Source organism: Triticum dicoccoides, chromosome 3B (assembly GCF_002162155.2).
Source record: "Triticum dicoccoides isolate Atlit2015 ecotype Zavitan chromosome 3B, WEW_v2.0, whole genome shotgun sequence".
NCBI classification, from domain to species: Eukaryota; Viridiplantae; Streptophyta; class Magnoliopsida; order Poales; family Poaceae; genus Triticum; species Triticum dicoccoides.
Genome location: NC_041385.1, coordinates 270,308,722 through 270,326,494, shown reverse-complemented (window position 1 = coordinate 270,326,494; position 17,773 = coordinate 270,308,722).

Sequence of the window (17,773 nt, the reverse complement as noted above, 5' to 3'; positions counted from 1 at the left end):
TCAGGAGGCGGCCCAGCCCACCTGGCCCCCCTCCTCTGTCGTCTTCCTCCCCGACAGGGGGACGGCGCGTGCCCGACGCGCGTGCACCGCCGCGCCGCGCCACCTCCTCCCTCCCTGCCTGCCTGTCCTCCCCTCGTCGCTCTGGATGGACCGGACGACGCCACGCGACGCCCCGCACCTCTCTCCCACTCTCTCATTCCTCCCCCTCCCCTGGTTCTCTCTCTCCCGACCGTCCGAACGCGCCCGTCGCCACCGCTCGCCGTAGTCGTAGCCACCGCGCCCCTCGAGAGCATCTGAGCAGTCCACGAGCTCCGCCACGTCGCCGGCTACGTCCTCGTCAAGCCACGCACCTCCGGACGGCCTCCATCGCCGCCATCGCCATCGTCTTCCTCCTCGGGCTCCGCCGTCCGCCGCCGTCGATTCGCCGTCACCAGGTCTCCCCCCGACCCCGCTGTGCTGCTCTGCGTGATCGCCGTGAGCATCTCCCTGTTTCCCCTCTCTTCCCCCCCTCGTTCCCGTGTCGTAGCCGTCGCTACCACCATGGCCGAAGCCATCGCCGCCGCAGCTCCTCGCCGTCGTGGCCAGAGCCACCGCAGCCCGTGCCTGCACCTGCCACCGCGCTTAGTAGCCTCCCAGAAGGCCAACGCCTCCGCCCACAGCTCCTGCCATGCCCTGCAGCACCCGCTCGCGCCTCACCCGAACTCCGGCGGCCGCCCCGAGCTTCGCTCTGGCGAGCTCCGCCGCCCCTGCAGCCTCCCGCATGAACCACTAGATGCGCGCGAGCCGGGGCTTCGCGTGGGTGGTCTCCGCCGCCCGAATGGTCGCCGGAACGGCGATCCCGAGCCCCTCCGCCGCGTTCGGCCTCGCCGGCGGCTAAACGCCGGCGGGATTGACCGGGTCAACCCAGCTAACTAACCCCCCCGGCTAATTAAGTTAGATTAGTGCTAATCACCGCTTAATTAACCCCCTGAGGCTGACATGTGGGCCTCGGTGCCCCCTAACCTTTTAATTAAGTTAATTTAACCCCTGTTTAACCCCCTGTCACTGACGTGTGGACCCCACACGTCAGGTTTGACCCCAGTCAGCCACAGTTGACCGCTGACGTCGTGCTGACGTCATGCTGGCGCAATATATGATTTCTGGATTTAAATTTAATCAGAAAATTCCAGAAATTGTTTTAAACTTCAAAAGTTCATAACAATTCAACCGTAGCTCAGATTAAAATAATTTATATATGAAAAATTATCAGAAAAATGCAATCTTTCCATCTGTACTAGTTTCATGCATGACAAACCAACTTATACATGCTGAATATGAGAAAAACACATTATGGCATATGTAGGAGCTTAATTTGGAGATGCATTTGAACCTTTGGTTCAAATGGACTTCAAACCAAATGATTACCAGTTGCATTAGCCCAAACAGCATCACATCTTCATGCCTTGTTCATGCATCATTGTGTTGCATATGCTTGTGTTTTGATTGTTGGCACCGTTCCTTCTCGATAGGCCCTACTCCGGAGACGTTCCAGAGTATCTGTCTATGAAGCAGTGCCTCCCTTGTTGATTTACCAGGCAAGCAAACCCCCTTGTTCATTTCGATAAAACCCTACTCTCTCGCTCCTGCTCTCAGTTATTGCATTAGGACAACAACGATTCATCTGCTACTTTGTGCTGCGATAGTTGAACCCATTCCTCTGCATGACCTGTCATTGCCACAGTAAATAGTTGAAACCCACTAGCATGTGTAGGAGTTGATTGAGCCATGTTGTGTTCCTACCATGCTATGCCTGCTATTGCTTAGAGTGTGTCAGGTCTGGTTCATTGGGAATGAATTGGAGTGTTACGATATGTTCTAATGCTGAGAGTGAAGCGTGTGAACACGATTTGGTAAAGGTAGCGGTGAGAGGCCATGTAGGAGTACATGGTGGGTTGTCTCACTAGAACCGTCCTTAAGCACTGAGTTCGATGTATGTTGTCCAACGACTCGATACTACCACACATTGGAATGCTTAAGTGCCCCTCTCGACTTATTAGCCAACTTGATCTCTGTCCAGGAGTCGCAATTAGTTTCTGGTGTTTGTAGGTAGTGCTATTTTTCTACCAAGTGGCACCCGGCAGGGTGGGCTTGGGACAGACTAGGCACACGTGGCACGGTGTACCAAGTGGCACCCGGATGGTGGGCTTGGGAACCCTGCTCACATCGTTTGGGGCCGTGAGCGACACCCCGGCCGGATCTCCTTGCGGATGGAACCCAATAGGCGATAAACCAGGACTAGAGTCTTGTGTGGTTAGGCAGGTCGTGGCCGACACCCTCGCCAGGCTTCCGCTTGAAGGTTGCCGAGATACATGACGTGTACATGGCGGTAAGTGGCGAGAGCGTGTGTGAAGAAGTACACCCCTGCAGGGTTAACATGATCTATTCGAATAGCCGGGTCCGCAGTTATGGACTTCTTGGATGCTTACATGGTACATAGACAACTTGAAGTGGATACCCTAAAATACTCAAGACAAGTGTGAGTGCTATGGATGGCCTTTCCGTAGGGAGACGGGGATGATTCCATAGTAGTGTATTGTGTGGTGATTAGTGGACTCGTGTACGTTGTCTCACCTCCAGAGTTTCTGGTAGTCGTAGAACAGGATAGCCACAGAGTCAAAGCTGGCTTGCTGCAACTAAACCCCACATTACCCTCTTGATACAAATGCATGTATGATAGGATCTGATGTAAGTCTTGCTGAGTACCTTTGTACTCATGTTGCTTCATTTATGTTTTTGCAGCAAAGACTTCGGTCTTATTAGTGTTCTCGTGGACTTCGACGAGTAGCTTGTACCTCAGCTACGATCTTGATCGGATGTTGTAGATAGTCAGGCTCTTCAGCCTTTTTCCATTTATAGATGTCTGTACCCAGACATGTAATGCTTCCGCTTGTTACTTGTATGCTCTGTACGATGGGTTTTGTGACCCCTGTTTGCAATAAATGCTATGATGGCTCTTCTGAGCCTTTATCTATATGATTGTTGAGTTATGCTGTGATGCCATGTTGTACAGCACATACTTGCATGTTATGCGTACGTGTAATGTGTATTGCTATGTGTGGGATCTGACTATCTAGTTGTTTATTCTTAGTAGCCTCTCTTACCGGGAAATGTCTCCTAGTGCTTCCACTGAGCCCTGGTAGCTTGCTACTGCTCCGGAACACTTAGGCAGGCCGGCATGTGTCCTTCTTCGATCCTGTGTCTGTCCCTTTGGGGAAATGTCACGTGATGAATACCGGAGTCCTGCTAGCCCGCTACAGCCCGGTTCACCGGAGTCCTGTTAGCTCGGTGCTACAGCCTGGATTCACTCGTTGATGACCGACACGTTCGATGCTGGGTCATGGATGCCTGTCCCTGTAAGTTAGTGCCACTTTGGGTTTACGACTAGCCATGTCAGCCCGGGCTCTTTATCATATGGATGCTAGCGACACCATCATATACGTGTGCCAAAATGCGCAAACGGTCCCGGGCAAAGGTAAGGCGACACCCGTGGGGATACCGTGCGTGAGGCCGCAAAGTGATATGAGGCGTTACATGCTAGATCGATGTGGCATTGAGTCGGGGTCCTGACAAAAACGAGAAACGTTAATGTTTATTTTTCTAATTAATAGTATTGCATGCAATGAACTAACCACTGCATGTCGTGTTTGATAGTCTCAAGTCATTAAAAGCATGCACACCCTTTATCTCTTATTGGTTGAAATGTCAAGAAACAAAAAAACGAGGTAGAAGTTAATGCACCGCGCCTAAGTGTTTTGGAATTATCTGGTTTTTGTAAGATTACATACTACACACCTAGACAGAGGGAGTACTACTTCCGATGAACTAACGATCCACGCCCACGCGTCCTGGTCGCACTTACTGTCCTTCACGTGTGGTACACTACCCTCCCTTAATTGAACAACCACACATGCGCCAAATTATCGGAAACGTGTGAGAGTGTGTACAAATAAAGAATTTTAATTTCAATTATCGGAAAGGTTTGAGAGTATTACAAAGTTTGACTTTAGTCAAATCTAATATGCGGAGTAAATAAAAATGGAGGGCTACTACATCCATCCGGGTTTTTAGTCCACATTATTTTTTTGTCCTAGTTTTTTTGTTTCTTGTTGCTACATTATATACTTGTGGGAGCTTAGATGTGATATCCTTAAATAACATTAAGATGTGAATTAGAAAAACTGATTTTTTAACGTACCAAGAAAGAAAACTCGATCAAAAACATGCCCCCGCTTCCAGGTCGCGAGAGTCGTCGCGCAAACACACATAGACATAGACATGCATATCCGTCTTTACGTAAAATTCCATTTCCATCTCCATCTCCAATCATATTTGTCCAACTGGCACATTATGTACGTTGTTAATTATATACGCAGCAATATTAACGTACATCATCTCTTGTTTGCGGACGTCCGGACCGCTTCCACGGCTGGTCCTGACCAACCCGAACCCTCTTCATCACCCGCGCGTGCTTCCCGCCCGAAACGGTCAGTGCCGCATTCATGCCCGGCCAGAGCGGACGTGGCCTCTCACTGGCGACGGCATTAAAGCGGCGCGCCGGCCGAGTGAGCGTCGCCTGTGCTGCTTTCGGGTGCACGTGGCTGCTCCGCGTTCAAAGGTTGCAATAGCCGGCTACAACATGCATGTATAAAGTTCTTGGGAGTCCGTGCTATAGCTAGCTGTCCTCCCCTAACCCGTCAATCTCTTCCAGTAGTGCTAGTACTTCATGGCGTGATCCATCGACAAGCAGGCGGGAAAGTTATCGTATACTCAGTTTGCGGTTAGTGGCATGCCGAGCGACCGTGTGGTGTCGAGCCATCGAGGAGGGTGAGACACGAACACGACGGACGTGATTTAAATGTTGGTTTTGCTCGATGGCACGATCCAACGAAACGAAATGTTGGTTTCTCTCCGTTTCCATTTTTTCTCCGGAAAAACGGAAACTTTCCACTCCATTTTCATTCCTATTCCAAGGTTGCCCCGTTACAACATTCCATCAAATACAAAGGAAAACTAACACGCATGTTGATGCATCTCAATGATTCACATATCATAGCCAATATTTACTTCACAAATAAAGAAAAAAGTTGTGAGAGCATGTACGAAAAAAAACTACTGATGGGATCACTACGACTTAAACCCTAAACCCTAAACATGATTTAATTTCCTGGCCAGGTACAACCCGTCGAAGGAAAGACGGCTTGCACCCTCGGGTCATATGATGCTTTTGTGTAGTTCCACTAAAATCGACCTGAGCATCCCTAATGGCAAAGATATTAAAGAAGTGTGATTAGAATAATAGTACTGGCACTAGTTCATGAGACATAAACTCATCAAAGGTAGAAGCCGGTAGAAGTAGAGAAAGATCGACATGGAGATGGAGCTACGACAGTGAAGCAAGCCGGCTCCAAAAGGAAGATGGACTACTTGGGACGTCGGGCTGTAGCTAGAAGGGCGGTTGGGACGCGGCAACGGCCCATACCGCAATGACCCCCGATTGGGACGCACCGACTATGGGTTTTCTCCCTCGCCGATCTCGACCGCGTCTACGCAGAACATGGTTCCCTTCCCCTGAAGGACATATTCCCTAGAGGCAATAATAAAGTTATTATTTATTTCCTTATATCATGATAAATGTTTATTATTCATGCTAGAATTGTATTAACCGGAAACATAATACATGTGTGAATACATAGACAAACATAGTGTCACTAATATGCCTCTACTTGACTAGCTCGTTGATCAAAGATGGTTATGTTTCGTGACCATAGACGTGAGTTGTCATTTGATTAACGGGATCACATCATTAGGAGAATGATGTGATTGACTTGACCCATTCCGTTACCTTAGCACTAGATCATTTAGTATGTTGCTATTGCTTTCTTCATGACTTATACATGTTCCTACAACTATGAGATTATGCAACTCCCGTTCACCGGAGGAACACTTTGTGTGCTACCAAATGTCACAACATAACTGGGTGATTATAAAGGAGCTCTACAGGTGTCTCCAAAGGTACATGTTGAGTTGGCATATTTCGAGATTAGGTTTTGTCACTCCGATTGCCGGAGAGGTATCTCTGGGCCCTCTGGGTAATGCACATCACTATAAGCCTTGCAAGCAATGTAGCTAATGAGTTAGTTACGTAATGATGCATTATATAACGAGTAAAGAGACTTGCCGGTAACGAGATTGAACTAGGTATTGAGATACCGACGATCAAATCTCGGGGAAGTAACATACCGATGACAAAGGGAACAACGTATGTTGGTATGAGGTTTGACCGATAAAGATCTTCGTAGAATATGTAGGAGCCAATATGAACATCCAGGTTCCGCTATTGGTTATTGACCGGAGACGTGTCTTGGTCATGTCTACATAGTTCCCGAACCCGTAGAGTCTGCACGCTTAAATTTAGATGACAGTTATATTATGAATTTATGTGTTATGATGTACCGAAGATAGTTCGGAGTCCTGGATGTGATCACGGACATGACGAGGAGTCTCGAAATGGTCGAGACATGAAGATTGATATATTGGACGACTATATTCGGATACTGGAATGGTTCCGGGGGTTATCGGATATATACCAGAGTACCGGAAGGTTACCGCCCCCCCGGGGGGGTTAATGGGTCTCATGGGCCCAAAGTGGAGAAGAGGAGGGGCGGCTAGGGCAGGCCGCGCGCCCCCTCCCCCTCTAGTCCGAATAGGACAAGCAGGGGGGCGGCGCCCCTCTTTCCTTCCTCCCCTCTCTCCCTTCCTCCCCCCTCTCCTACTTGGACAAGGAAAGGAGGGAGTCCTACTCCCGGTGGTAGTAGGACTCCTCCTGGCCGGCCGCCCCCTCCCCCTTGCTCCTTTATACATGGGGAAGGGGGGGCACCTCTAGACACAACAACAATTGATCCTCGAGATCTATTGTGACGCCCTCGATTCAATCGTACACTAATCATGCACGCAAATGTGTACGATCAAGATCAAGGACTCACGGGAAGATATAACAACACAACTCTAGACACAAATTAAAAATAATACAAGCTTTATATTACAAGCCAGGGGCCTCAAGGGCTCGAATACATAAGCTCGAATACACAAGAGTCAGCGGAAGCAACAATATCTGAGGACAGACATGAGTTAGACAAGTTTGCCTTAAGAAGGCTAGCACAAAAGCAACATCGATCGAAAAGGCAAGGCCTCCTGCCTGGGAGCCTCCTAACTACTCCTGGTCATCAGCGGCCTCCACGTAGTAGTAAGCATCGGCGGTGGCATCTGGCTCTTGGGCTCCGTCATCTAGTTGCATCAGCCGGAAAGAAGAAGAAAGGGGGAAAAGGGGGAGCAAAGCAACCGTGAGTACTCATCCAAAGTACTCGCAAGCAAGGATCTACACTACATATGCAACATTATCAAAGGAAGGCTGTATATGTGGACTGGGCTGCAAAAATGCCAGAATAGAGAGAAGGCCTAGTCCTATCGAAGACTAGCATCTTCTCGAACCCACCATCTTGCAGCAACAGGAGGGAGTAGAGTAGCATAAAGTAAAGTAGCAGTGGTATTATCAACCTCGGCCGGAGATCCTTTCTCGACTCCCTGTGAGAAAGAAATCCCAAAGCCATACTATCCAGTTATCATCACAATCGAATCCTCATCACCATCCAGTTCTCATCACAAGTATCTAGTTCTAGTTGTATCGATCGGGATACAACTCCAAGTGTCCGTTACCGTAGGATAGGCTATCGATAGATGTTTTCTTCCCTGCAGGGGTGCACCAACTTACCCACCACGCTCGCTTAACTCCGGCCGGACACACTTTCCAGGGTCATGCCCGGCCTCGGCCAAACAATACGCCGCAACCCGACCTAGGCTTAATAGAGAGGCCAGCACGCCGGACTAAACCTATGCCCCCAGGGGTCATGGGCCATCTCCCCGGGAACTCCTGCATGTTGCGAGGGCGGCCGGTGAGCAGACCGAGCTACCTCCTTCAACAAGGCAGGCGCTTACGCAGTCCAACCCGGCGCGCGCCGCTCAGTCGCTGACGTCTATTAAGCTTCGGCTGATGTATACGACGCAGAACGCCCATACTATGCCCACGTGATGGTTAGTGCTATCAGGCCAGAGGCCCCTCAGATCAAATATCCAAATCGTAGTGGATTAGGAACGCGCGGTAACAAGCAGAGACTCACGAAAGATGTGACCCCGTTGCCCCATCTCGAGGACTTGCGGCAAGGGCTAGGAATGCCCGGCCACGCCTCGTAATTATCTCGCGGGCACCCTCCAGGTCAACCCGACTCCACATCACTCGCAATTAAGCTCGCGCGGGTACCCCTCAGGGTCGACCCGTCTTTCCAAGTAACAGTGGTAAAGTCCAAGTATCCGTGTGTCCAAACATTAAGGGGAAAACCCGAGGAATCACCCCCGGTGAATTCCACTCGATGTAATCATCAAGGTGAACGTAAGAGGATCCACCCTCGAGGTTCACACTTGAGGGGTTGCACGACAGAGCCGTATCGGAAGTGGTTAAGGAGGAAATCACCCTCGATGACCACGACCGAATAGCTACACTACAGGTTAACATCAGAAGTGTTGTAGAGGTCTCACCCTCGGCACTCAATAGTAACACTGCAGAGTCGAGCAACGAAGGGGCGTGATGTGACGTGAGGTGTCGGGTCCTGGTCTTCGATCCCGTTGATCGGGTCTTTTGATAATCCAGCGGGGCAGTCGAGTCAAGTGGGGGGGGGTCACTGATGGGTCTCTAACCAACCTATACTAGGCAGTTTAGGATAAGCAGGTAAGGTACAACAGTAGGTACAAAAGCAGGCTATGCATCAGAATAGGTGCAAACAATAACAGTAGCAAAATCTAATGCAAGCATGAGAGAATGGAATGGGCGATATCGGAATGATCAAAGGGGGGGCTTGCCTGGTTGCTCTGGCAAGGAGGGTTCATCGTCGACGTAGTCGATCACAGGGGCGGCATCGGTCTCGGGGTCTACCGGAGAGAAGAGGAGGAAGAAACAGTAAATATAAAGCAGACATAGCATCACAAAGCGTAGCATGGCAATATGTTGTGCTGGGTGTGACCTAACGCATGGCTACACGACATAGGTGAAGGGGGAATTCAACCGGGAATGTATTCCCGATTCCGGACCCGTGTCACACAGATGACCGGAGGGGAAATGTTCCATGTTGAGCATGCTAGAGGCATGTGACAGCTGAACGGACCGCATTTTCAGATTCGTTGGATTTTTCTGAGCAACTTTCATATAGAAAACATTTTCATCCGAGTTACAGATTAGTTTATATGAATTTTCTAAGTTTTAAACACACTCTGGAATTATTTAAAATTAATAGAAAAGGAATATGACGTCAGCATGACGCCATGCTGACATCAGCAAGTCAACAGACCCGCTGACTGGTCAAACTGACCAATAGGTCCCACCAGTCAGCCTCTCTTACGTAACAGAGTTTATTTCAAACTAATCTGGGGTTATTTAGCTACTGGGCCCCACATGTCAGTGACTGGTTAGGTTAACTAATTAGTTTTATTTATAAAACCAGTTTAGTCAATCTAATTACGTGGTGGGGCCCGCACGTCAGTGTCACAGAGAGGCCCAGTCAGCATGTTGACTAGTCAAACCAGTCAATAGGGACCCGTGGGGCCCAGCGTCAGTGGCACAGATGGCCCACCTGCCAGGCCACATCGGCGACGGCGCCGGAGACAGCTCCGGTGACCAAAAACGACGGTGGTGCGCTCGGGAGGTGGTCGGGTTACGCACACAGTGCGCCATTTCTAGCGCGACCGGGCCCGTTCGAACGAGAAGATGATGAGGAGGCGATCTGGGGTGGTGGGAGAGGCTGCGGTGGTCGGGAACGTCGACGGCGAGCAGCGAGGCGGACGCCGGACTCCGGTCGTCGTCGGGATCGGGGCTGGGGGCACGAGAGGGCGAGAGGAAGGGCTCGCCGGGCTCCTGGGAACACCAGGAGCACGACGGAGGGCTCAGATGGGGGCCATGGCAGCGGTGGCCACGACGGTAACGCAGCAGGGCAACGGTGAGCTAAGGCGGTTGCGGCGAGCGAGCTAGAGAGGGAGGCGGCCTACATGAGAGAAGGGAGAGGGGGAGGAGCTCACCTTAGTAGCAGCAGAGACGTCGCCGGAGTCGAAGGGGATCGCCGGAGCAGAGGCGGAAGGAGGGCGGCTCGATCCGCTGCCTGCGGTGCTCCCCGGCTTGCGCTCATGGACGGGGACGAGGAAGTCGACGACGGTGGAGCTTGCGAACGGGTCCCGGTGGCCGGGAAGACGGGCGAGGCACGGTGGCGACCGCGTCGGCCTCCTCTCCAGAACGAAGGAGTGGGAGAGGGAGAGGCGGAGAGGGCGAGGGGGTTCGGGGCGTGGGTGGAGGTAGGTGGGGAGGAGGTCGAGGCATCGAGGGGAGGGGTCGACCTTATCCTCCTCGTCGACGGCAAGGTGGTTCGGCGGGGACGGCGCCCCTGTAGCGGCGCGCACCAGGGGAACAGGAAGGGGGCGCGGTGCGGGGAGCTGGGCCGGCTGGTTGAGGTGGGCCGAGGCCCATGGGGGGGGGGCACGGTGGCCAGCTGGGCCAGTCGGCCCAGTTGAGGGGGGGGGGCTTTTCCTTTTCTTTGTTTTTTTGTTTTTCTTTTCCAGCACCTTTTGCATTTTCTTTTTGCCACAATTGACTTTGCAAAATTATGCCACTGGCCAAAACAATCTCAAAGAATTAAAGTGCACTGCCTCAAAAAGGTTGGGAGGCTTTTGGAATAGTTGCCAATTTTATAAATTAAAGAGGTTGGGAGGCTTTTGAAAATGTTGGTTCACCACCAATATTAGTTGTGGATTATTTGGCACATGATGAACATTTTTGTGTTCATGTCTGAGCATTTTGCATTTCACTCATAACTTTTAATTGAATTCAACTGGAATGTGAAAGAGTATGAGACAAAAATGATCAGGCACATGTTTAGCAAAACAATTAACTTAACCCCAGGGGTTGCTGTAGCATCATTACACTGAGGGTGTTACAACTCTCCTCCTCTAAAAGAAATTCTCGTCCCGAGAATTAAGAGGTAGAAGGGAACAGGTCGGGGTATTCAGCATGGAGGTTATCCTCGCGTTCCCAAGTGGCTTCATCCTTAGAATGATTTGACCATTGCACCTTGAGGAACTTGGTAACCTTCTGGCGTGTTCGACGTTCAGCTTCTTCAAGAATGCAGATCGGATGCTCCTTGTATGTGAGATCATCTTGAATTTCAATCAATTCCGGATCCACTTCACGTTCCGGATCCTTGAAGCATCGACGAAGTTGCGAGACGTGGAAGACGTCATGAACATGAGAGAACTGAGGTGGCAACTCCAGTTGATAAGCCACCAGTCCACGACGGGACAGAATGCGGAAAGGACCAATGTAGCGCGGAGCTAGCTTGCCCTTGACTCCGAACCGATGAGTGCCTCGCAAAGGAGTGACATGCAGATAAGCTTGTTCACCAGGTTGATAACTTGAACCCTAGTGTTTCCGGTCATAGTTGCTCTTCTGGCGGGATTGGGCCGCCTTGACATTATCCCGGACAATGCGAACCTGCTCTTCAGCTTGTTGAATAATGTCTGGACCAATGAGTGCCCGTTCCCCAGTTTCTGACCAATTCAGAGGGGTTCGGCACTTACGTCCATAGAGCACTTCGAAGGGTGCCATCTTCAAGCTGGCTTGATAGCTATTGTTATAAGAGAACTCCGCATAAGGGAGAGATTCTTCCCACTTCTTGCCAAAAGAAATAACACAAGCTCGAAGCATGTCTTCAAGAATTTGATTGACTTGCTCGACTTGGCCTTGGGATTGGGGATGATAAGTAGTGCTCCAGGTAATATGAGTTCCCATTGCCTCTTGGAAACTATCCCAGAACTTTGAAGTGAATAAACTGCCACGGTCTGAACTGATCTCCTTCGGAATGCCATGGAGTGACACAATTCTGGAGATATACAAGTTTGCTAATTGACTAGCAGTGATTGTCTCCTTGACTGGCAGAAAGTGAGCAACTTTCGAGAATTGGTCGATGACAACAAAGATAGCATCGTTACCTTTCTGAGACTTGGGAAGTCCAGTGACGAAATCCATTTGAATCTTATCCCACTTCCATTCAGGAATCAGAAGCGGTTGTAGAAGTCCAGCCGGTTTCTGATGTTCTGCTTTGACGCGACGGCAAACGTCACATTCTTTGATATATCGAGCAATGTCTTGCTTCATTTTAGACCACTAGTACTTCTGACGGATGTCTAGATACATCTTGGTACTTCCCAGATGAATAGAGAGAGGGGTGTCATGCGCTTCTTTCATCACCTTCTCTATCATAAGCTCGAACCGGGGTACTACAATGCGATCTCTGAAGTATAAGGTTCCATCTTCACCAAGTGAGAAATCTCAGGATTTCTCTAAGGCAAGATCCTTTTTCATCAAATCAACGTGAGCATCTTTGGCTTGAGCAGACTTAATTGCTTTTAGAAGAGTTGGTTCCAGTACAAGGTTATTCAGAGAACCTTGTGGAACTAGTTGAAGGTTTAGCTTGCATAGCTCTTCATAAAGGCGGGGTTGAGCTTTGTAGACCATGTGATTATTGCAATAAGACTTGCGGCTTAGGGCATCAGCCATTACATTAGCCTTACTAGGGGTATAAGATATACCGCAGTTGTAGTCCGTAATAGCTTCCATCCACCGCTGCTGACGGAGGTTCAGATCTGGTTGAGTAAACAGGTACTTCAGACTCTGATCATCAGTGAAGATCTCGCAACGATCACCGAGAAGGTACTGTCGCCATAGCTTCAATGCAAAGATAACCGCTGCAAGCTCAAGGTCATGAACCGGGTAGTTTTCCTCATGAGGACGCACTTGATGGGAAGCATAAGCAATCACCCTACGCTCTTGCATTAGAACACAGCCTAATCCTTGATGTGAAGCGTCACAATAGATGACGAAGTCCTTGCGAGAATCAGGAGGAGCAAGCACTGGGGGAGAAGTCAGCTTGTCCTTGAGTGCCTGGAAACTTTCCTGACATTTGTCTGTCCAGTCGAACTTAACGCCTTTGTGAAGCAGATTAGTCAGTGGCTTGGCGATCTTCGAGAAATTCTCAACAAAGCGGCGACAATAGCTGGCTAGTCCGAGAAAGCTTCTGACTTGCTTGACAGTCTTCGGAGGGGTCCAGTCAAGAATAGCCTGAACACGCTCTGGGTTGACGGCAATACCATCCTTGGAGATGACATGACCAAGGTAGGTGACTTCGGGCAACCAGAATTCACACTTGGAATACTTGGCATAAAGTTGATGCTCTCAAAGCTTCTCCAGAACAAGACGAAGATGTTCAGCATGTTCTTCTTTATTCTTCGAATATACCAGGATATCATCCAGATAGACTACGACGAACTTGTCAAGGTAATCCATGAATATATAGTTTATCAGACGAGAGAATGTAGCTGGAGCATTGGTTAAACCGAATGACATGACGGTGTACTGGTAAGAACCATAACGAGTGACGAAGGCGGTCTTTGGAATATCCTCTTCACGAACACGGATCTGGTGGTAACCCAACCTCAAGTCGAGTTTAGAGAATATCGATGAACCAGCAAGTTGATCATACAGATCATTGATCCGAGGAAGGGGATATTTGTTCTGAATTGTAGCTTGGTTGATAGGACGGTAGTCTTGGACCAAACGGTTCGTACCGTCCTTCTTCTTAACGAAGAGAGAAGGTGCTCCCCAAGCAGAGGAACTTGGACGAATGAAACCCTTGCAAAGAGATTTGTCGATTTCCTCCTTAAGTTCTAGGAGTTCATGAGGTGGCATCTTTTAGGGTCGTTTAGCAATAGGAACGGTGCCTGGTTTCAAATCGATGACGAACTCAACAGCCCGGGCAGGGGGTATTCCTGGAAGTTCTTCTAGAAATACGTCTTGGAAGTCGCGAACGACTGGAATCTTTTCAATTCCCTCAAGAGGTGCCGCGTTCAACGCATTCAAAGCATAAAGTCGAGCTTCAGCATTTTGAACCAGACGAGCATTGTAGCTTACTATCTCATCTGAAGGGTGCAGAAGGTGGACGGTTTTAGTGGCACAAATGATAGAAGCCGTATGTGCTTTCAACCAATCCATTCCGAGAATGAGGTCAATATTGGAAGACTTCAGAATAATGGGAGAGGTATGGAACTCTAATCCTTCAATCTCAATGAGTACGTTGTGGCTAACTATGGTGGTTCGACATTGGCCCGCGGGGGTGTTTACCACAAATGGAATGTGCATCTCTTCGTATTTAATGCCATGCCTGAATGCAAAATCTTCTGACATGAATGAATGTGATGCTCCTGAATCGAATAAAACAGAAGCCGGTACTGAATTAACAAGGAGAGTACCCATCACAGTGGCAGGCTGGTCTTGAGCTTCATTCAGATCAACATGATTAGCCTGACCATGACCATAAGTTCTGGCATTGTTGTTATGGGGCTGATTGTTACGACCAGTAGAAGGCAGAGCCAGCTGATCCTGATTCTGAGGGCATTTCCTGGAGCGGTGACCTGGAAGGCCACACTTGAAGCATAGACCATCATTGGGATTGGGAGCAGAAGCTTGGGGTGGTACAGCCCGTAGGGGCTGCCTCTGCGGTGGAGGAGGCAAACGAGGTGCAACATAGGACTGTCTTGGTGCAGGTGCAGTTGGACGATACATGCTGTGGGGAATCCATATCCGACGCTTCTGTGCTGACGGGCCCGAAGATGAGCCAACGTCGCGACTACGCCTAAGGGATCCCTGGTGTTCCTGAAGATCAGTCTCAACCTGAATAGCCTTGTTCACCAAGGTGGCAAAGTCGGCAAAGTCATGAATGAGCAATGCTAGCTTGATATCAGGGTGAAGTCCATCACGAAACTTCTCTTGCTTACGAACATCAGTTGCAATGTCTTCTTCAGCATAACGTGACAAGTCCAGAAATTCCCGTTGATAAGCATCTACAGACTTGTTGCCTTGGGTGAGGTTGCAGAACTCTCGCTTCTTCCTGTCCATGGTTCCCTGAGGAATGAAACGGGCACGGAAGGCAGCTTGGAAATCCAGCCAAGTAATCACTATTCCAGCAGGTAGGGTACGCCTGTGGCTGTCCCACCATTGAGAAGTAGGACCCTTCAGGAAGAAGGATGCGAAGGTGACATAGCTGGCAGGGGCAACACTAGCAGACTCCATTTCATATGTGATGTCGCGGAGCCAGTCATCAGCATCAAGTGGTTGAGTTGAGCTGCGGTAAATAGTTGGGTTGAGGCGCATGAAGTCCTGCAGAGTTACTGGGGTTGGCTGTTGATTCATGTTCGGACGAGGAAACTGAGCCATCATTCCTTCCATGAACTGGCGATTCAACTCAAACTGTTGCATCATTCCAGCAAAGAATTCAGGCGGTGGTGGATCATTGGCACCACAGCCACGACCAGCGGGTCTAACCATCCTGCTAACATGTAACAGGGGGTAGTTCAGCATTGAGCATTTGCAAAGACAAGGATCATTCACGATGAAGCATGCATAAGGAAAGATGTACAATGGATTCCACTTCGTAGTCAACACGACAGGTGTGTGTACTATTCAAGAGGCTATTCTAAGGAATAACTATGGCTTTATCCAACTTCGGGGTGAATGTGGTCACGGGATCCTAATGTTAGGAAATTCGTTTAACCCGAGTAGAAGAGAGTTCAGAGTCCCAGAGTATAGATGAGGAGTAAAAGATGCTAATACCACCCAATGGCGACGTGGGATCGTAAGCCACACAGCTAATGTTAGTAAAAGCTTTTCAGTGACTAGACACAACTTCGGCCAAGGAGTTGGAAAGGGGCTACCTACAGGCAGTCAGCTCTGATACCAACTTGTGACGCCCTCGATTCAATCGTACACTAATCATGCACGCAAATGTGTACGATCAAGATCAAGGACTCACGGGAAGATATCACAACACAACTCTAGACACAAATTAAAAATAATACAAGCTTTATATTACAAGCCAGGGGCCTCGAGGGCTCGAATACATAAGCTCGAATACACAAGAGTCAGTGGAAGCAACAATATCTAAGGACAGACATGAGTTAGACAAGTTTGCCTTAAGAAGGCTAGCACAAAAGCAACATCGATCGAAAAGGCAAGGCCTCCTGCCTGGGAGCCTCCTAAGTACTCCTGGTCATCGGCGGCCTCCACGTAGTAGTAAGCATCGGCAGTGGCATCTGGCTCCTGGGCTCTGTCATCTGGTTGCATCAGCCGGAAAGAAGAAGAAAGGGGAAAAGGGGGAGCAAAGCAACCGTGAGTACTCATCCAAAGTACTCGCAAGCAAGGTACACTACATATGCAACATTATCAAAGGAAGGCTGTATATGTGGACTGGGCTGCAGAAATGCCAGAATAGAGAGAAGGCCTAGTCCTATCGAAGACTAGCATCTTCTCGAACCCACCATCTTGCAGCAACAGGAGGGAGTAGAGTAGCATAAAGTAAAGTAGCAGTGGTGTTATCAACCTCGGCCGGAGATCCTTTCTCGACTCCTTGCGAGAAAGAAATCCCAGAGCCATACTATCCAGTTATCATCACAATTGAATCCTCATCACCATCCAGTTCTCATCACAAGTATCCAGTTCTAGTTGTATCGATCGGGATACAACTCCAAGTGTCCATTACCGTAGGACAGGCTATCGATAGATGTTTTCTTCCCTGCAGGGGTGCACCAACTTACCCACCATGCTCACTTAACTCCGGCCGGACACACTTTCCAGGGTCATGCCCGGCCTCGGCCAAACAATACGCCGCAACCCGACCTAGGCTTAATAGAGAGGCCAGCACGCCGGACTAAACCTATGCCCCCAGGGGTCATGGGCCGTCTCCCCGGGAACTCCTGCATGTATACGACGCAGAACGCCCATACTATGCCCACGTGATGGTTAGTGCTATCAGGCCAGAGGCCCCTCGGATCAAATATCCAAATCGTAGTGGATTAGGAGCGCGCGGTAACAAGCAGAGACTCACGAAAGATGTGACCCCATTGCCCCGTCTCGAGGACTTGCGGCAAGGGCTAGGAATGCCCGGCCACGCCTCGTAATTATCTCGCGGGCACCCTCCAGGTCAACCCGACTCCACATCACTCGCAATTAAGCTCGCGCGGGTACCCCTCATGGTCGACCCGTCTTTCCAAGTAACAGTGGTAAAGTCCAAGTATCCGTGTGTCCAAACATTAAGGGGAAAACCCGAGGAATCACCCCCGGTGAATTCCACTCGATGTAATCATCAAGGTGAACGTAAGAGGATCCACCCTCGAGGTTCACACTTGAGGGGTTGCACGACAGAGCCGTATCAGAAGTGGTTAAGGAGGAAATCACCCTCGATAACCACGACCGAATAGCTACACTACAGGTTAACATCAGAAGTGCTGTAGAGGTCTCACCCTCGGCACTCAATAGTAACACTGCAGAGTCGAGCAACGAAGGGGCGTGATGTGACGTGAGGTGTCGGGTCCTGGTCTTCGATCCCGTTGATCGGGTCTTCTGATAATGCAGCGGGGCAGGCGAGTCAAGGGGGGGGGGGGGTCACTGATGGGTCTCTAACCAACCTATACTAAGCAGTTTAGGATAAGCAGGTAAGGTACAACAGTAGGTACAAAAGCAGGCTATGCATCAGAATAGGTGCAAACAATAACAGTAGCAAAATCTAATGCAAGCATGAGAGAATGGAATGGGCGA